Below are 22,028 nucleotides of genomic sequence, written 5' to 3' on the forward strand. Positions count from 1 at the left end.
AATGTGTTTGTTTATTTATTAATTTATTTTTTTTTAGTAGGACTGCATTCAAAAAATGTAAATTTTTTGAAGAAAGCTTTGTTCGTCATACCGGGCCAATTCTGGCACTCCGCTCCTGCATGTAGAAATCATAATTTTTTTGCTGGAAAATTACTCAGAACCCCCCCAAACAATTTTATCTATCTATATATATATATATATATATATATATATATATATTTTTTTTTTGTGCTAGAAAATTACTCAGAACCCCCAAACAATTATATATGTTTTTTTTTTAGCAGAGACCCTAGGGAATAAAATGGCGGTTGTTGCAACTTTTTATGTCACACGGTATTTGCACAGCATTTTTTTCAATCGCATTTTTTGGGGAAAAAAAAGTTTCATTACTCAGAACAGTTACTATTTTTAACTATTTTTTTTATAACACTATTTTTTTTAAATGGTTACTGGTCAAAAAAGGAAAAAAGTGTGTTTGTTTATTCATTAATTTATATATATATATATATATATATATATATATATATATTTTTTTTTTTTTTTAGTAGGACTGCATTTAAAAAATTTTAATTTTTGCAGGAAAGCTTTGTTTGTCATATTGGGCCAATTCTGGCACTCCACTCCTACATGTAAAAATCATAATTTTTTTGCTGGAAAATTACTCAGAACCCCCCCAAACAATTTTATCTATATATATATATATATATATATATATATATATATATATATATTTTTTTTTTTTTTTTTTTTTTTTTTTTAGCAGAAACCATAGGGAATAAAATGGTTAAAAAGTGTGTTTATTTATTTATTAATTTATTTTTTTAGTAGGACTGCATTCAAAAAATGTTAATTGTTTGAAGAAAACGGAAAATTTATATCAAATACTTACCGTAATTTTCCTTTCCTGATGGACTCCATGGCAGCATACGTTTGGGTAGTCCCGCCTCCACTCCTACCCTATAGGACCCCACTCCCATAAATCCTTGCTCCCTTTCAGCATCCGTGTTCTGTAACTAGCCTACTCAGGAACTGGGAGGGGACTCCTGCTGCCATGGAGTCCATCAGGAAAGGAAAATTACGGTAAGTATTTGATATAAATTTTCCGTTTTCCTGACAGACTCCATGGCAGCATACGTTTGGGAAATAACTCGCCAAAACACAATTGGGTGGGCAGATGCTGATAAATTTAATTAACACCTGCAACAGATAATACTTGAGCACCAAAACCAACAGAAGAAAGAGCCGCCGGCTCAACACAATAATGTGACATAAATGTATGAATGGACGACCAAGACGCTGCTCTGCAGACCACATCCGGTGCGACGTGTCTTGAAGCTGCCCATGAAGTAGCAACACCACGTGTAGAATGTGCAGTCACTGCTTTAGGAGGAACCAGGCCCTTCTCTCTATAAGCCCACTGAATCGCCTCTACTATCCAGGAGGCCACTGATCTTGAAGAGGCACGCATACCTTTGTTCTTCCCAGACAATAGGACGAAGAGATTATCTGTCTTCCGGAAAGAGACTGTAGCTTCCAAGTACTGTCTGAGCGTGTTGCCCACATCCAGAGGATGGACTTCTGGAGGTTCGGCCGATGAATTGAAAGTAGGGAGAACAATTTCTTGGTTCTCATGGAAGACCGACGTGACTTTAGGCCTTGCTCCCAGCATTGGAATGAGGACAACTCTGTCCGGGAAAAACGTCAGAAAAGGTTCCTTACTTCCCAGACTTTGGATCTCTGACACCCTTTTAGCAGATGTGATGGCCACCAGAAAGACCGTTTTGAGGGTGAGATGTTTTACTGATATAGGATCTTCAAGACTTGAGCCAACCGATGATAAGAAATCAAGGACCAGAGGCATGTCCCACTTGGGGAATCTCAGCTTCTTCTGTGGCCTTAGCCTTACTGCCCCTTTGAAGAACTGCCTGATCAAAGGATGTGCAGCCCAGGAAATGCCTGTGAAAGCGGATATGGCTGAGACTTGGACTCGCAAGGCGCTCACTGAAAGAGGCAACTCCAATCCAGACTGAAGAAAAGAAAGAATATCTTGCACGGAAGGAGATGACCAGGACTTTCCTTTGGACTCTAGGAAAGAAGTAAACCTAGCCCAAATCCTTTCATAGGTCTTATTCGTGCTCTGTCTTCTAGCACTCAACAGAGTTGGTATGGCTACTTCCGGACATCCTAACGCTTCCAGCCTTCCCCTTTCAAAAACCAGACCCGAAGGTGCAGACGGGCTGGGCATGGGTGAAGGATGGAGCCCTGGGACAGCAGATCTGCCCTGAGAGGAAGAGGGACTGGATCGCGGTAGCTCAGCTGGAATAATAGGGGAAACCACGGTCTGTTGGGCCAGAACGGGATTACTGCAACCACTTTGACTGACTCCATCTGGACTCTTCGCAGAAATTGAAAGATGACTGGCACTGGGGGAAAGGCATAAGCCTTGTGAAACTTCCAGCAATCTGTCAGGGCATCCACCCCGAATGCTCTGGGATCTCTGTTCCTCGAGTAAAACGTCTGCAACTTCCTGTTGTTGAAGGAGGCAAATAGATCCACCTCTGGGATGAACTCCAAGGACAGGATCCAGTTGAACACATCCTCGTGGAGAGACCACTCGTTGTTGTTGAGTTGTGTTCTCGAGAGGAAATCCGCCTGTGTGTTCTGAGCCCCTGGTATGTAAACTGCCGACAGATTGACCAGGTTTTTCTGAGCCCAGGTCATTATTGGCTCTACTTCCCGAAGCAGGGATGCACTGCGAGTTCCACCTTGTCTCCTCACATAGGCTACTGCAGTCGTGTTGTCTAACCTCAGCATGACTGAGGTGCCCTGAATGAGGTGGCTGAAGGCTAGTAACACTTGAAAGGCCGCTCGTAGTTCTAAGATGTTGGACACAATCTGGCGAGACCGAAAGTCCCATTTCCCTTGGGCCATCTCTGTTCCGCAATGACCGCCCCAGCCGGTGTTGCTGGCGTCTGATGTCACTATCACCCAAGATATGGGGGCTATGGAGTGACAATTGTGCAAATTCTTCAGCTGTAGCCACCAAGGAAACCAGCTCTTCATGGTTGCGGTTATTACTATTCTCTGAGAATTGCTGACTCCGTTCCATTGCTGAAGAAAACCCCTCTGAAAAGGCCTCATCTTCCAGAGAGCCCACTTCACCATAGGGGCTGTTGACACCATGGTGCCAATTACTCTTAGGCATTGTTTTGCTGTGAGACGGGATGCCGACAAAGCCATAGACACTCTGTCCCTGATTATCGGAATCTTTTCCTCTGGCAGAGAGATGGTACTGTTCTTGGTGTTGAACAGCGCGCCCAAAAAGACCAGGGACTGAGTGGGAATCAGATGGCTCTTTTCTCTGTTCAGGATCCAGCCGAACTTCTCCAGAGACGAGATGACCAGAGCTAGATGTTCCAGGATGACAGACTTGTCTTGGGCCAGAAGAAGGAGGTCGTCCAGATAATGAAAAAGACGGACCTCTCTCAGTCTTATCAAGGCTACCACCGCTAACAAGACCTTCGAAAAGGTACGAGGCGACGTGGAAAGCCCGAAGGGGAGACATACAAATTGCAGATGACGTTGGCCGACCGAGAACCTCAGATATTGCTGAAACTCTGTTGCCACTGGCACATGGAAGTATGCATCCTTCAGGTCTACTGAGACCATCCAATCTCCCGGTTGAACGGCTTGCTGAATGGAGAACAGAGTCTCCATCTTGAATTTTTCTCCTTTGATGAAGCGATTCAAGTGCGTCAGATCTATCACTGGTCTCCAGGCGCCGCTCTTTTTGCGCACCATGAAAAGAGGGGAGTACACTCCGAGTCTTCTTTCTGATTCTGGCACTGGAACCACTGCTCCTTGTGTGACTAGCGAGTCTACGTAGGATAAGAGAATCTCTCTCTTGTCTCCTGACCGCGGAAGGGAGGTAGGAACAAATCTGTCTCCGGGAATACTGATGAAGGTCCAAGAATGACCTGCAGAGACCGTGTTGACGACCCAAGCATCCCGGACTGAGGCCGCCCAGACCCGTCGAAAGTGAAAGAGACGACCCCCCACCTGACCGGCCTGAGCGGGCCCAATCTCAAAAGGACTTTGTGGTGTCTCTATCCCCAGATGTATTGCTCTTGGGGCCTTTCCGAAAGGAAGACTGCCTGGATTTCCAGTTTCTTCCAAACTCCCTTCCTGGCCTATAACTACGTGCCTCCCTGGCACGATCAGAATTTTGTCTTCTAAGAGGTGGCCTCTTCTGACCCAGAAGACGCCTATCCTGGGGGAGAAAGCCCGACTTACCGCCAGTAGCCTTGGAAATGGCGCTATCTAACTTATTCCCAAAGAGGGACGAACCCTCAAAGGGAATACGGCACCACACCTGCTTAGAAGCAGGATCAGCCAACCAAGGGCGTAACCAAAGTGCACGCTTCGCCGTCACGGACGATAGCATTCCCCGGGCTAACAGGCGAATAACATCAATAGACGCCTCCCCCAGAAAGGCTGAGGCCAGTTTCAACTCTTCGATAGGAGAGTCCTTAGCTGCATCTTCGGAGAAGCTTCTGAGGGAATCATCCACATTGTCCACCCACACTTCCATGGCTTTGGACAAAGAAGCCAGGGCCAAAGCCGGTTTACAGGCAGCACCTACTGAAAGATAGACACGCTTCAAATCCGTGTCGATTTTCCTGTCAAGAGGATCCTTGAAGGAGACAGTATCCTCAAGAGGCAAAGTTACGTGCTTCACTAGCCTCATGACAGCCGCATCTACCAGAGGAGGAGTTTCCAGATGTCTGACTTCCTCTTCCTTGAATGGATAGAGCTTGGCCAATTTTGAGATCATAGAATTCTTTTTCTCCACCTTGCTCCATTCTTCCGTTATGATTTCTCCTAATTCAGGAATAAACGGGAAATTCAGCCGTTCCTTGCTCAGCTGTTTAAAGAGCTTTCTCTGCTTCGGGGCCGAAGCTACTGGATCTTCCCAGTTTAAAGTTTCTCTGACGGCCTTTACTAAAGGTGGAACCAAATTGAAAGAGAATCCTAAACTTGGTTCATCCTGATCCGAATCGCTACCAGACTCGAATACCGAGGGATGGCTAGGATCAGAGGATTCAAGGGCTCTTCCGCTAGTGGTCTCTCTAACTGGAGATACAGATGGCTCTGGCGCTGGAGATTGACGTTTATTAAAATCAGCCAGCGAATCCTTGACTATGCGTTTGACCATAGACTCAAGTTGTTGGTCAGATCTTCCCCTTTCATTCGATGCACGGGAATAACAGGAATCGCATAGTGATCCACCGTCCAGTAAACGGATACCACAGCCCCAGCACTTAGTCTCGCTGGATTGGCGTGAAGACCTGGGAGGTGACCGGTCTTTGCTACGGTATCTGGACTTGGATGAGCCATGTTTGGAGGAAGAGGAACGGTGATGCTGTGGATTAGCATGGCGGTCCTCCCGCGTGCCTTGCGGTTGTTCCGACCTAGAGGAGGAGCTGCAAAGGGAACACATAAAGCAATAAAGTAATGCGCCCACCCATATGTCCCGCTCCCCCCCTCACTGCAGCCCTGCACTTACCTAAGAGAGGGCTGGTCACAGGGGAGCGGTGACGGATCCATAGGGCAACAGAGATCACTGAAGAATATGGAGTGTCAGCACTTGGGAACAGGAGCAGGGACTGGGCGCCGTGATTTATAGTCAGTTCCACCGACTGTGGAACTGACAGCTGTTTAAATTTGGCGCCGGCCGTGACGTCACGGTCGCGGCGCACTGCGCATGCGCGAGTATCGGCACTCGCCGATACTGCGCATGTGCGAACCAAGCCTCGGTCTCGGTCAGTCGGCGCGCATGCGCAGAGCGACCGAGGACGCCGGGGATGGAACGCACAGCGTTCCACGGTGTCCACAGAGCCTCCCGGACCACCAGGAAGAATATGGACAGCGCGAGAAGTCCGTACACCGGACTACCAGGCAGCACTAGACCACCAGGTAAATAAGAGCAATAAAAAAATAAGGAAAAAAGCACTTACCCCTCCTCGCGCTAGACACCAGGGACACATTTAGAGCCAGACACCAGGACATCCAATCCAGCGTTGGGGCAATACAATGAGGCCCCCTACCGCAGCTGGGTCATCGGCCATGCCTTAATTAGCCTGCTTTGTCAGGCATTTTCTCGGCTCCTCTTCAACTTGCCCATCCCATACCCCGCAGCAGCAAGGGCTTATTGGGAAACCAGGTCCTGCCGACTCTCAATGACCCTGCGTCATTTAAAACGACCATACTTGTAGGAATTCGGCACCAAACAGGTGCATGGAGGAGGACAAAAAAAGAACACGGATGCTGAAAGGGAGCAAGGATTTATGGGAGTGGGGTCCTATAGGGTAGGAGTGGAGGCGGGACTACCCAAACGTATGCTGCCATGGAGTCTGTCAGGAAAGCTTTGTTTGTCATATTGGGCCAATTCTGGCACTCCTCTCCTATATGTAAAAATCATATTTTTTATTGTTAGAAAATTACTCCGAACCCCCAAACAATTATATACGTTTATTTTTTTTTTTAGCAGAAACCCTAGGGAATAAAATGGTTAAAAAGTGTGTTTATTTATTTATTAATTTATTTTTTTAGTAGGATTGCATTCAAAAAATGTTCATTTTTGCAATAAAGCTTTGTTTGTCATACTAGGCCAATTCTGGCACTCCTCTCCTACATGTAAAAATCTTTATTTTTTTGCTAGAAAATTACTCAGAACTCCCCCCCCCCCCCCAAACAATTATATATGTTTTTTAGCAGAGACCCTAGGGAAAAAAATGGTGGCTGTTGCAACTTTTTATGTCACACGGTATTTGCACAGAATTTTTTTAAACACATTTTTTGGGGGAAAAAAGCTCTTACATTAACACTATTTTTTTAAATGGTTACCTGATAAAAAAGGAAAAAGTGTGTTTTTTTTTTTTATTTATTTTTTATTTTTTAGTAGGACTGCATTCAAAAAATGTTCATTTTTGCAATAGAGCTTTGTTTGTCATATTGGGCCAATTCTGGCACTCCTCTCCTACATGTAAAAATCATATTTTTTTGTGCTAGAAAACTACTCCCAATCCCCAAACAATTATATATGTTTTTTTTTTTTTTTTTTTTCTAGCAGAAACCCTAGGGAATACATTTTTTTAGTAGGACTGCATTCAAAATTTTTTTTTTTAAAGGAAGCTTTGTTTGTCATACCGGGCCAATTCTGGCACTCCACTCCTACATGTAAAAATCATAATTTTTTTGCTGGAAAATTACTCAGAACCCCCCAAACAATTATATATATATATATATATATATTTTTAGCAGAAACCCTAGGGAATAAAGTGGTTAAAAAGTGTGTTTATTTATTTATTTATTTATTAGTAGGACTGCATCTAAAAAATGTTCATTTTTTCAATAAAGCTTTGTTTGTCATACTGGGCCAACTCTGGCACTCCGCTCCTACATGTAAAAATCATATATTTTTTTTTTTTTTGCTAGAAAATTACTCAGAACCCCCAAACATTATATATGTTTTTTTAGCAGAGACCCTAGGGAATAAAATGATGGTTGTTGCAACTTTTTATGTCACACGGTATTTGCACAGCATTTTTTTAAACACATTTTTTTGGGGAAGAAAAAACTGGTAATTTAACACTATTTTATTAAAAGGTTACTGGTCAAAAAGGAAAAGTGTTTTTTTTTTTTTTTTTTTTTTTTTAGTAGGACTGCATCCAAAAAATGTTAATTTTTTCAAGAAAGCTTTGTTCGTCAATTCTGGCACTCCGCTCCTGCATGTAAAAATAATATTTTTTTTTGCTGGAAAATTACTCAGAACCCCCAAACAATTATATATGTTTTTTTTAGCAGAGACCCTAGGGAATAAAATGGTGGTTGTTGCAACTTTTTATGTCACACGGTATTTGCACAGCATTTTTTTCAAACGCATTTTTTGGGGGAAAAAAAAGTTTCATCATTCATTACTCAGAACGGTTACATTAACACTATTTTTTTAAAATGGTTGCTGGTCAAAAAAGGAAAAAGTGTGTTTGTTTATTTATTTATTAAGTTATATATTTATTTTTTTTGTAAGACTTCATTCAAAGAAATGTTAATTTTTGCAAGAAAGCTTTGTCTTATCGGGCCAATTCTGGAATTTCGCTCCTACATGTAAAAATCATATTTTTTTTTTTTGCTGGAAAATTACTCAGAACCCCCCAAAAAGTTATATATGTTTTTTTAGCAGAGACCCTAGGGAATAAAATGGTTAAAAAGTGTGTTTGTTTATTTACTTTTTAGTAGGACTTCATTCAAAAAAAAGTTCACTTTTGCAAGGAAGCTTTGTTTGTCATATTGGGCCAATTCTGGCACTCCGCTCCTACATGTAAATTTTTTTTTTTTTGCTAGAAAATTACTCCGAACCCCCAAACAATTATATATGTTTTTTAGGGAATAAAATGGTGATTGTTGCAACTTTTAAAGTTTCACGGTATTTGCCCAGAATTTTTTTTAAACGCTTTTTTTAGAGAAAAAAAATCTCTTACATTAACACTATTTTTATTAAATGGTTACTGGTCAAAAAAGGAAAAAAACGGAAAATTGTATCATACTTACCGTAATTTTCCTTTCCTGGTGCCTATCCATGGCAGCATACCAATGATAGAGCTCTGCCTCGACTCCTCCCTCAGGATTAGTGCATAGCATAAAAGACAAGAAGGTCCCTTCCCCCAGCATTCTCCTGTAATTTAGAATACCGAGGGTGGGAGCGTATGCTGCCATGGATAGGCACCAGGAAAGGAAAATTACGGTAAGTATGATACAATTTTCCGTTTTCCTGGTGCCTCCATGGCAGCATACCAATGATAAATAAATAGCTGACACGGGTGGGATAATGCACACAAAAAATTTATTTTATTCAGACAGAGGACATGGCCGAGTTTAGTTCCCTTCTTCCAAAGTTTACAGTTGTAAGGGATCCTGGATCAATTCTGTAATGCCGGATGAAAGTATGGCGAGAAGACCAGGATGCTGCCCCCCTGCATACCGTCTCCAAGGAGACGTTGGCCCTAGCTGCCCAAGATGCTGCTACAGCCCTCATGGAATGAGCCTTCACCTGTGTTGGAGATACCAAACTCTTGGATATGTAAGTTTTTTTTGATTAGCTTCACTACCCAGGAGGCTAGAGTTCTGCTAGTGGCATCTTTCCCTCTATTTTTCCCGTGAGGGATGATGAATAGTCTTTCCGATATCCTAAAAGATTCGGTGGCAGCCAAGTAGGCTTTCAGCACTCTGGCGATGTCTAATTCGTGGCAAGTATCGGAATCCATGTCAGTAAAAACTGGCAATGCCCAGGGTTCTCTTAGGAAAGCTGATGACGCCACTTTGGGGACAAAGCCATGAATTGGATGGAGTTCCACCCTATCCGGGAAAAAGGAAATGTGTTCCTCACCAATTCCTAGTGAGTGGAGTTCCGAAATTCTCTTTCCAGATGTTATGGCTAAGAGAAAGACAGTTTTTAATGTAAGATTCCAAAGTGAAATTTGCTCTACTGGGGCAAACAGCTGATCTGAGAGGACCTCCAAAACAAATGAAAGATCCCATTTTGGAAAGGAGCGCCTGGCCGGAGGGCGGATTTTTAATACTCCTCTCACAAAGGTCACTACTAAGGGGTCTTCTGCCCATCTTCTATTGGATGCAGCCGATATTGCTGCTACCTGAACCTTTAGGGAGCTCAGACCAAGACCCAAATCTAGACCCGTCTGTAAAAAACTGAGGACGTCAATCGTAGAAGGAGAGATCGGGTTGAATCCTTTTCCAGAAGCAAAGGTTTGAAACTTGTTCCAGATTTTATTGTAAACTGCGTTTGTGGAAGGCTTTCTCGCTCCTAGAAGGGTAGAGATGACCTCTGCGGAGCAGCCTAAGGTTTCAAACCTCTGCCTTTCAGCTTCCAAACCCGAAGGCCCAGCTTGTGGGGATTCGGGTGAAACATCCTGCCTTGGGATAACAGGTGAGGAAAGGAGGGGATCCTCGTCAGCGGTTCCAGGCTTAGATACATGGCTAGAGGGAATCATGGTCTCTTCGGCCAATAGGGTAATATTGCCAAGACTTGGACTTCTTCCTTCAGAAGTCTTGAGAGAAAACTCGCAATCAGTGGGCGAGGTGGAAAGGCATAAGCCGTCTTGAAGACCCATGGGCATACCAGAGCGTCCACTGCTTCGTCCGATGGGTGAGGAAAGCGGGAGAAGAAACGGGTCAACTTGTTGTTGCTTGGAGAGGCAAACAAATCTACCTGAGGATAGTCCCAGAGATTAACTATCTGCTGGAAGATGTGGGGGTGTAGAGACCACTCGTTGCTGTCCGTGAAGTTCCTGGACAGCATATCTGCTTCCATATTCAAAGTGCCTGGAAGATACACAGCTTTCAGGCCGAGGAGATTCTTCTCTGCCCATAAGAGTATTGGCTCCACTTCCCTGAGAAGGGATCTGCTGTGTGTGCCCCTTTGTCTCTGAAGATAAGACACTGCTGCTCTGTTGTCCAGACGCAGTAACACTCTCTGACCTTTGATGATGGATGTCAAGGCTATCAGTGCTTGGAAAGCCGCTCTGATTTCTAGGATATTCGACACAATCCCGTTGGTAGGGAAAGGCCACCTTCCCTGTACCCTTGTCTCCCCGCAACGGACTCCCCAGCCCTGTCCGCTGGCATCGGACGTAATTGTGATCCATGAGGGAGAGCCGAGGTGATGCGATTTGGAAAGATTTGTTGCGTCTGTCCACCAGTGTAGGCTTCTGATTGTTGACGCTGACAGACTGATCTTTTGGGAAAGATGTAGTCTCTTCCACTGTGCCAGAAAGGCTACTTGGAAATGCTTCAGATGCCAATGAGACCAGGGGACTAAAGGGATGCAGGCCGACATAGTGCCTATTAGACTCATGCCTTGAGATGCTGTCAGGAAAGAACACCGCCGAACTCGGATCATTTTCTGAATAATGGCTTCCCCCTTCTGAGGAGGCAACGAAACTGAACTTTGTTTCGTGTTGAATAAGGCGCCCAGATAAATCATCTCTTGAGTAGGTATTAACTGGCTCTTCTGTAGGTTTATCAACCATCCCATTTCCGTTAATTACTACATTAACATTTCCTTGTGGACTATGAGCTGGTTTGGGTTGGAGGCCAGAAGCAAGATATCGTCTAAATAGTGGTAGACTCTTAGACCTCTTTCTCGAAGTGGAGCCAAGGATGAGATCAGTATCTTTGTGAAAACTCGCGGAGAGGTGGACAAGCCGAAGGGAAGGGCTTGGAATTGGAGGTGCAATTGTCCCACTGCGACTCTCAGGTATTTTTGGAAAGAGGGGAGAATTGGGACATGCAAATACGCATCCTGCAGATCTATAGAGATCATCCAGTCCCCTGGCTGGATGGCATGGATAATCGTTTGCAGGGACTCCATTTTGAACTTTTCGAGAAGAATGTGTCAATTTAGCTTCTTTAGGTCTATAACAGGTCTCCAACCTCCTGTTTTCTTTGGGACCAGAAAAAGGGTAGAATAGAATCCCTTGAAGCGCTCTTCCTAAGGGAACAGGAACTGCCGCTTTCTGAAGCTGGAGAGATATCAGGAAATGAGACAGTGCTTGTGCCTTTTGATGGGAGGTCGGCCACGTTGTCTGTTGGAACGAATCTTGAGGAGGATGACCCAAAAAACTCCAAACATGGCCCCAACGAATAGTCGATAGGACCCAAGGATCCTGGCAGCGGCTTGCCCAGATTGGAAAAAAAATGTTTTAGCCTGGCCCCTACTGGGGGAGGGGGGGGCAAGGCTAAGTTGGGGGAGCGGTAAGGACTTTATTCTTTCTGGAATTTAGGAAGGAAGCTTGAGTGCCTCTCCAGGGCCTCCTGCCCTCTCTGGCCTGTTTTGGCTGTCTGTAGTCCCGTACATTAGATGGACGGAATCTTGCTGTAAATGGCCTTGACCTGCGAGCCCTTCTGTCTTGTGGAAGCATGCCCAATTTTCCGCCCGACACTCTAGAGATGGCTGTATTCAGTTGTTCCCCAAACAAATTTTTCCCGTCAAATGGGATCTTGCACCAGTTTTGCTTGGATGCAAGATCGGCTATCCATGGTTTAAGCCATAAAGCTCTTTTTAAAAACAAATTATGCTGCGCTTAATCAAAATCAGGAAATCAGATCACAATATCAGCTGCTAGCATATAAAAGTTGTTGTACCGCAACCTTAAACAAACATAAAAACAGGGTATGCAGCGCTCAATAAGGTGATCACAGAAGTCAAACAATGGTACTAATAATGATAATGAAACAAAAGTCCATAGGAGAAAAGGAGTCCCGCAAGAGGTCCAAGATAAGGGTGATGAAACTCAGAGTAGCCTCCACCAAACACCAATATAAGTGGCCTCTTACCGGAAATGGGTGATCCCCATTACAGGGATCTCTGTATGCCTTAAACAGGAACTTGGCTCCTTTCTCACTAGGTGGACAGACATATAAACTCCTCCCACAGGAAATGCCTTTATGGATACCAGTCACTCCTCTAATGGACTCAGTAAGTTCAACAGTAGCACATAAAAGAAGAAAAAACTCCTCATGGTGCAATACGTATGAAACACAGGTAATGCTTTAATGAAGAAAGCCAATAAAACACTCACATTTAAGCTGATAAAAACAGGCATCAAAGATCATTATCCTGGACTTGCGAGTGGTCAGTGTGGTAGCTGTAGCCAAATATTCTCCGGTCTTCTCAGCAGAGGAAGGAGAACGCTGCAAAGGTGTTCAGGAAGCGAGCGTTGCCGGTCCCCAACCAGTTTCATCAAAACCTGACATCATCAGGGGGTGTGGTCTAACATCGCCGAACACCTTCTTTAAATTGCCAAATAGCGGCGGAAGGGGAGGAGCGGCATGAACCGCAATCAATCCTACCCCAAACCGCCGACGCTACCCACACTATTGAATGAAGAAAAGGAAGTGAACATCAGTAACCCGGAAGTCACCGCTGAAACCAATCAGCGGGCGCCATCCGGGAACGAATCAAATAGACTTGGGACAGCCATCCTCCAATCGGTACTGATCTCCTAATACACCCGGAAGTCACCGCTGAAGACCAATCAGCAGGCGGTATCCGGGAGCAAATCATAAAGAGACTTAGGACAGCCATCCTCCAGTCAGAGCAGGTCTCCTAATGCACACGCCCAGCGTCCAGTGGAAAAAAAAGAGAAACCACAAAGACGCCGATGTCGTTGTGCAGCGGCAGGAGTGAGACCCACTTGTGAAAAAAATCCAAATCAAAAGTAAATAGATTAATATATATTGGGACATAGGCACAGAAAAACTGAATCCTCTGTTCAAAAATCTCCAATTTAATACGAGCACGTGATAAAAAATGCTTGAAGACCACAGCAGAGAACAGGTGGACAATGCCAGCACACTGCACCCAAAAGACCCCTCAGGATTATTACAATAAACATATAAAAACTGACTGTAAGTCATTAAAAGCTTAAATAAACTCAATTTACATAAAAATATATAAATTTATCTAAAAACCACCATTACATAAAAACAACAATACAGAAAACTTAAAATGATAATACAGAGAAAAATGCTAGGAATTGTTGATAAAAGAGTTGATATCCCAATCAATGTTCATGCCATAGGGGCTATAAGACCCTATAGATCCATTGGGTCTCAAGTTGGGATACGCCACGTGTTTTATTGCTACCCCTCCAGCTGCTAGTAAATCTGTCGATACCCATAAATATAGTTCCTGTGGGATCCCTCCCATGGAACTGGTCGTAGTGCCAGGACACACTATGCTTGGGGAACCCTTTAATAATGTTCCCCACATGCTCATTCAAGCTTACCCATAATTTACGTATAGTGCGGCCGATGTAGTCTAGACTGCATGGGCATCTAAGAAGGTAAACAACGTGTGTGGTAGAACACGTTATGAAGGGTTTAATTTTGAAAGATTGTTTGGTTGCGTTCGATTCAAAGGACTCAATTCTCCTCCTTTTATCCTTATTAAGCATACAAATAGGACAATTCCTGCAATGATAGTATCCACCCCTATCATGAAAAAAAGATATATTTTTGGGGGGGTCAATCGCATTAGGGGCAACCAGCAGCCTTAGAGGAGGGAGGCCTCTAAAAATAACTTGAGGGCGAGGGGGCAGGACAGGACCCAGCACAGAATCCTCTCTCAATATGTGCCAGTGTTTTTGTATTATGCGCTTCACTGAAAAATGTTGCGTGGAGAAGGAAGATAGAAACGCACACTTGTACGACTCGTCCACAGTTCTTGGTTTAGATCTTAATAGATCCTCTCTCGGTCTGGAATCTGTCCGCTGTAATGCAGAGTCCAGCTCTGTTGGGGAGTAGCCCTTCTCCACAAAGCGCCTCTTAAGGATCTCCGCCTCTCTCAAAAACACCTCATGGTCTGTACAGTTCCTCTTCAGTCTCAGAAATTGACTGAAGGGAACCGACTGCAGCCAATTGGGATGGTGGCAGCTCCGAACGTCTATGAACCCATTTCTATCAGTCTCCTTAAAATATGTGGAGGTAGTAATGATACCATCCTCCACTTTAATCTTGAGATCCAAGAAATGAATCTCGGATGAACTGAACCCAAAATCTAAGGAGATACCCCTATCATTAGTGTTGAGTTCCCGCATAAATGACTCCAAAGACACGGCATCACCATCCCAAAGGAGGAGGATGTCATCGATGTACCTCCTCCAGAAAATAAGCTGGGATCTAGGGCAACCATCGATGACATCCTCCTCCCATTTGGCCATGAATAGGTTCGCCATACTGGGCGCAAATTTAGCACCCATGGCGACCCCCCTATTTTGTAGAAAGAAGGAGTCCCTGTACCAAAAATAATTGTGACTCATTGAGAAATCCAAAAGATTCACAATGAAGTCACATTGTACCCTAGAAAGACTCCCGAATCTCAGGTAGTGAGAAACGGCTTCCAAGCCGTGTTGGTGGGAAATGATTGTGTAGAGTGACGACACGTCTGCCGTCACCCACAGATAACCCTCCTTCCATTCCACCATACTCAACTCATTCAGAACCTGAGTGGAGTCCTTCAGGTATGAAGGGGTCCGGCTCACCAGCGGTTGCAAAAAATGGTCAACATATTTACCTGCTCGAGAGGTCACAGAGTCAATCCCACTTATGATAGGACGTCCTGGCGGACATAAGGGGTTCTTGTGAACCTTCGGCAGGTAATATAGGACCGGAACCCTGGGAGCAGATGGCACCAAATAGGCTTTCTCTTTCTTGGTGAGGAGGCCTTCATTATATCCCCTCTCCACTAGAGTCACTAGCTCCTTCTGAATTTCCACAGTTGGATTCTTACGGAGTGGAAGATAGGTGTTACGATCAGATGTAATCCTATCCATGTCCTTTTTGTAATCAACAACATCCAACACCACTATTCCTCCACCTTTATCCGCCGGATGCACCACGATGTCTTTCCTGTCCTTTAGGGATTTTAAGCCCTTCGTGAAACTGAACTCCATTTGTTTCTGTTTAACTTGGAGTTTGTCCAGATCCCTGGTGACCAAGTCTCGAAAAACAGAGACAGCGGGTGCTACCGGACCCGGAGGGTTAAAAAGAGAGGAATTCGAAAGTGTGGTGTGTTGAACTGTGGAAGTCGAAGTTACACTAGAGCTTGAGGTTAGACTAGTAGATGAGGGTTTAGAGAGTATGTGTCTCTTAACATTCATCTTACGCACAAACTTCTGTACGTCGATGAAGGTGGAAAATTTGTCCAGGGGTTTAGGCGGGGCGAACTTGAGACCCAAGTTGAGCACATGTTTTTCCTCATTTGAAAGAGGGACACTGCTCAAATTGAAAATCCCAGAGTCCCTTATCTCCGCTGTCTTTTTCGCGCGGAGCCGCCTCCCCCCTCTGGACCCTTTTTTGGATTTTTTAGTCTTTTGCTCCTGGGAGTAGCCAACGGAAAATCCCATTGATTCCGTGGTTGAGAGTGTTGCTGATCCCTGACAGGAGCATCTCTCCTAGGTGAAAAATAGGCTGGTTGCCCTCTAGAGGGTGGTCCATAGAATGCTCCTCTATTGTCATAATTCTGATAGACCTGTCCCCCCGGATGTTGCACAATATAACGGTGATCATCAACTCCTCCCAGGTTCTCAAAGCGGTTGTAGGTGGTGACAGATTGATTATCACCTTGAGGTCTGGGACGACCGCCCCTCTTCCCCTACCTCTTCCTCTACCTCTTTGTATCCATCCTTGTGAGGCAGCAGGATAGTGGCAACAGAGGGTTGTGATGGAGGGTCAGATATATCCTCTGTTTCCAAGGCTGGAGTAGTTTCAACTAGTGGAATGGCCGGTTCAGAAACAAGTGTATCTTTCCGTTGCCATTTGTAAACTTCTCCACGTTGGTAGTCCCCAATATCTCTCAGAAACTTTTTCCTCTTTTTAACCCTCTGTTCCAATTCCTCTTTGTTAAGGTGCTTTTTTAGGGAATCTGAGTATTTGACATATTCGTCCTTCTCCTTAAAGGGTGATAATTTCTCTTTAATAGCAGAAATCTCCAAATCTAATGCTAATAATTTCGCTCTCTTTTTAGTGGTCATAAAATTCATTAAATTAATACCAGCATTATTGAAAAACTGGGCCCACTCTAAAAGATCAGAAATATCACTCTGGGGGGCTACCTCCCACCGTAAACTTCTAGGGACCATGCGCTCTGAGACATACTTCTCAAAAAAGGCTAGATCCCATTGAGTATGCAATTCGGAGGTTAGGAGATTTTTCAACCTCAGAAATAGACCCCCCAGATCATCAGAGGGCTCTCTTTGAGTATTAAAGGTACCCTCTAAATTAAGTTTGTGTGAAACTCTATAGTCAAAGATATCCATGATGGACTAGATCAGCAGCAGCACTACTAGGTTCAAATAGAAGCAAAAAATAAAAACAAATTATGCTGCGCTTAATCAAAATCAGGAAATCAGATCACAATATCAGCTGCTAGCATATAAAAGTTGTTGTACCGCAACCTTAAACAAACATAAAAACAGGGTATGCAGCGTTCAATAAGGTGATCACAGAAGTCAAACAATGGTCCTAATAATGCTAATGAAACGAAAGTCCATAGGAGAAAAGGAGTCCCGCAAGAGGTCCAAGATAAGGGTGATGAAACTCAGAGTAGCCTCCACCAAACACCAATATAAGTGGCCTCTTACCGGAAATGGGTGATCCCCATTACAGGGATCTCTGTATGCCTTAAACAGGAACTTGGCTCCTTTCTCACTAGGTGGACAGACATATAAACTCCTCCCACAGGAAATGCCTTTATGGATACCAGTCACTCCTCTAATGGACTCAGTAAGTTCAACAGTAGCACATAAAAGAAGAAAAAACTCCTCATGGTGCAATACGTATGAAACACAGGTAATGCTTTAATGAAGAAAGCCAATAAAACACTCACATTTAAGCTGATAAAAACAGGCATCAAAGATCATTATCCTGGAGGGGACTTGCGAGTGGTCAGTGTGGTAGCTGTAGCCAAATATTCTCCGGTCTTCTCAGCAGAGGAAGGAGAACGCTGCAAAGGTGTTCAGGAAGCGAGCGTTGCCGGTCCCCAACCGGTTTCATCAAAACCTGACATCATCAGGGGGCATGGTCTAACATCGCCGAACACCTTCTTTAAATTGCCAAATAGCGGCGGAAGGGGAGGAGCGGCATGAACCGCAATCAATCCTACCCCAAACCGCCGACGCTACCCACACTATTGAATGAAGAAAAGGAAGTGAACATCAGTAACCCGGAAGTCACCGCTGAAACCAATCAGCGGGCGCCATCCGGGAACGAATCAAATAGACTTGGGACAGCCATCCTCCAATCGGTACTGATCTCCTAATACACCCGGAAGTCACCGCTGAAGACCAATCAGCAGGCGGTATCCGGGAGCAAATCATAAAGAGACTTAGGACAGCCATCCTCCAGTCAGAGCAGGTCTCCTAATGCACACGCCCAGCGTGCAGTGGAAAAAAAAGAGAAACCACAAAGACGCCGATGTCGTTGTGCAGCGGCAGGAGTGAGACCCACTTGGGAAAAAAATCCAAATCAAAAGTAAATAGGAGACCTGCTCTGACTGAAGGATGGCTGTCCTAAGTCTCTTTATGATTTGCTCCCGGATACCGCCTGCTGATTGGTCTTCAGCGGTGACTTCCGGGTGTATTAGGAGATCAGTACCGATTGGAGGATGGCTGTCCCAAGTCTATTTGATTCGTTCCCGGATGGCGCCCGCTGATTGGTTTCAGCGGTGACTTCTGGGTTACTGATGTTCACTTCCTTTTCTTCATTCAATAGTGTGGGTAGCGTCGGCGGTTTGGGGTAGGATTGATTGCGGTTCATGCCGCTCCTCCCCTTCCGCCGCTATTTGCCAATTTAAAGAAGGTGTTCGGCGATGTTAGACCACGCCCCCTGATGATGTCAGGTTTTGATGAAACCGGTTGGGGACCGGCAACACTCGCTTCCTGAACACCTTTGCAGCATTCTCCTTCCTCTGCCGAGAAGACCGGAGAATATTTGGCTACAGCTACCACACTGACCACTCGCAAGTCCCCTCCAGGATAATGATCTTTGATGCCTGTTTTTATCAGCTTAAATGTGAGTGTTTTATTGGCTTTCTTCATTAAAGCATTACCTGTGTTTCATACGTATTGCACCATGAGGAGTTTTTTCTTCTTTTATGTGCTACTGTTGAACTTACTGAGTCCATTAGAGGAGTGACTGGTATCCATAAAGGCATTTCCTGTGGGAGGAGTTTATATGTCTGTCCACCTAGTGAGAAAGGAGCCAAGTTCCTGTTTAAGGCATACAGAGATCCCTGTAATGGGGATCACCCATTTCCGGTAAGAGGCCACTTATATTGGTGTTTGGTGGAGGCTACTCTGAGTTTCATCACCCTTATCTTGGACCTCTTGCGGGACTCCTTTTCTCCTATGGACTTTCGTTTCATTATCATTATTAGTACCATTGTTTGACTTCTGTGATCACCTTATTGAGCGCTGCATACCTTATAAAGCTCTTTTTGCCATCACGGAGTGGAGCATAGCTCTGGCTGAGCAGCGGATGGTATCAATTGCCGCTTCTCCCACAAAATCTGCCAAAACCTTCAGCTCCTCCAGGGCTTTGATTATGTCCTCCTTCGGGACGTCCTGACTTAAAGCGGTCTCGATGTTTCCTGTCCAAGACCTAATAGTGATAGAAACCGAGGTGAGGTCAATTGCTGGTCTGCAAGCTGCACCTGCTGCCAGATAACTTTTTTGCAGGTCCAAGTCAATCCTTCTGTCTAAGGGATCTTTGAAGGAAGTTGAGTCCTCCATAGGTAATGTAACATTCTTTGCCAGGCGGACCACTGCTGCATCTACAACTGGCATAGAGGCTAAGGAATGCATATCTTGTTCAGCCAAAGGGTATAGCTTATTAATACGCCCCACCGAAAACATTTTATCCGTTTTCCGCCATTCATTATCAATGACCTCCCTAATTTCTCCCATTAAAGGGAAATAGATCTGTTTCCTTTTAAGGAATGGAAAGTAGGATTTGGATTTTTGAGGGGCGGGATCTTCCACTTCCTCCCAGGCAATAGCTTCTTTGACCGCCTGAATGAAAGGCTGAACCAAGGAATATTGGAACCCAGATGGATCCCCCTCATCTGAAGATCCGTCCGAGTCTCACTCCCTGGCTGGATGCTCTGCCGGATGCACAGGAGTAATAGTTGCGGAGGGACCGGGCATTTCGGTATCTGGAACATGAGCAGAATATTCGGAAACAGATTGGGCCGGAGCCAATGCTAGTTCTGAAATTGAATCCTTAACTGTCTGTTTGATCAAGTCTACTACTTGTTTGCTTTCCTGCTCCCGATTGGCCGCATAATCTCTCAAGCAGTCCTTGCAGACTAATTTATCCGGGAGGGGGTTTGCGCCACAAGCCCAACACTTCTTCCTGGAAGTATGAGGAGGGGGAGATGGGGAATAGTCCCGCCTCCTTGATCTTGATCTTCCAGATCTATGGTGTGAGGATCGGGATCTATATGGACTCTCGTCATCTCGATATCTTGAAGATTTCTCCGATCTTTCGGAATGGGCAGGGCTGGTGAGAGAGGAAACATCACTCAAAGGCACATGCTCTCTTTTTTTTTTTTTTTTTTTTAAATACTCACGTAAAGTTGGTCCCATACCTATCGGAAGTGTGAGGATCTTGTGCATGAGATGAGCGACTCATGATGGCTTACAAGCAGTAGGGTCAGCTAAAGGGGAAAGAGAGAGAGGAAAATCCCCATTTTTTTTTTAAAGGATAACAGGGAGAAAGAAAAGAAAAGAGAGAGAGAGAATACTGTTAGATCCAGACGAGACAGATATATATATATATATATGCATACACACAGACCCTCCCCTTAGTACGCATATATATACATATGCATACACATACATACACATCATACTCCCAGAAAAACACGCAAATATTTAAAAGGAAAATTGCTGTACCTAAGGGCCGGGGAAGGAGCACTTGCAGGGCTTCTTGATAGAGGCAGCTCCCACTCATTTGATCAAGCTGCCTCCTTATATATGAATTTATTTAGGAAAAAGGGAGGGACTCTGGGGAAAAATGCTGCTTTTAATTAACCTTAATTGTAAGGGAAAGCGAGTATCGCTTTCCCTTAACCAATATGGCCGTCTGGAACTGGATTATGGCACTGCGCATACGCCCGCGCATACGCCCGCGCATGCGCCGTGCCTCCCGCGGCATCACGCAGCGGACGCCTGGATCCGCCTATACTCGGAGACGTTCCGCACTACTGCGCATGCGCCCGCGCACCCGACGCCGCTCCACGAGGACGCCGAGGAGCGCGCATTCGTCCCCGCCCGCCGGATGGAACACCGCGGCCGTGGAAGGAGGACCGAGTGTCCTCTGCACAGAGAAAACAGGTAATTTTTTGGGGAGAAAAACCTGAGAAAGACTGCAATAAATCCCTGGCCTATAAGATATCAAAGACTCGCGCCTAACTCATATCATTGTTTAAAAAAGGGGAAAAAAACAAACAAGACATTGTTAATACATACAACATCCTAAGGAAAATAGTGAAATATATAAATGAAATGATAGAATAAAGGGGAACACTGATCCGGCTGTTGAAGTCAAGACTCATCCATAATTTTCCAGAAACTGCAGACTGCGTTCCTATGAGGAAACTCTGCCTTTGACCCCAAAACATCCACAGAAGGGGTTCCCTGCCTTATTAGTGCTATGAGCGACCCAAGAGCAGGGACTGCGTCTGGGAGAGGCTGAACCCAGCGGAAGCTGCCAAACTAAGTAAGGCAGAGGTAGGGACATACTGCTAACTCTTCACCAGTTTCAGAGGTATGAGGAAAAAAAGGAGAATGCTGGGGGAAGGGACCTTCTTTTCTTTTATGCTATGCACTAGTCCTGAGGGAGGAGTCGAGGCGAGGCTCTATCATTGGTATGCTGCCATGGAGGCACCAGGAAACTGTCCTTACCAGTTACTGCAGCACAGCCAGGACCTCCTGCCATGGCTTCTCCCGAGATGCTCCCGGACTCCACCAGCTTATTAGTAGACATGTGCAGAAAATAAAAATTTGTTTCGTTTAACCACTTTAGCCCGGAGGATTTTGCTGCTCAAAGACCAGGCCCTATTTCGTGATTCGGCACTGCGTGACTTTAACAGACAATTGCGCGGTCGTGCGACGCTGTACCCAAACTAAATTGACGTCCTTTTTTTCTCACGAACAGAGCTTTCTTTTGGTGGTATTTGATCACCTGTGTGATTTTTTTTTTATTTCTTGCGCTATAAACAAAAAAAGAGCGACAATTTTGAAAAAATAACAATATTTTTCACATTTTTTTATATGAAATTCTCAAAAAAAAAAAAGTAAAAATCAAACTTTTTTTAACATTTTAGGCCAATTTGTTTTCTGCTACATATTTTTGGTAAAAATAAAAAAATAGGGTATTTTGATTTGTTT

Source organism: Pelophylax lessonae (assembly GCF_965119305.1).
Source record: "Pelophylax lessonae genome assembly, chromosome: 4".
NCBI lineage: Eukaryota > Metazoa > Chordata > Amphibia > Anura > Ranidae > Pelophylax > Pelophylax lessonae.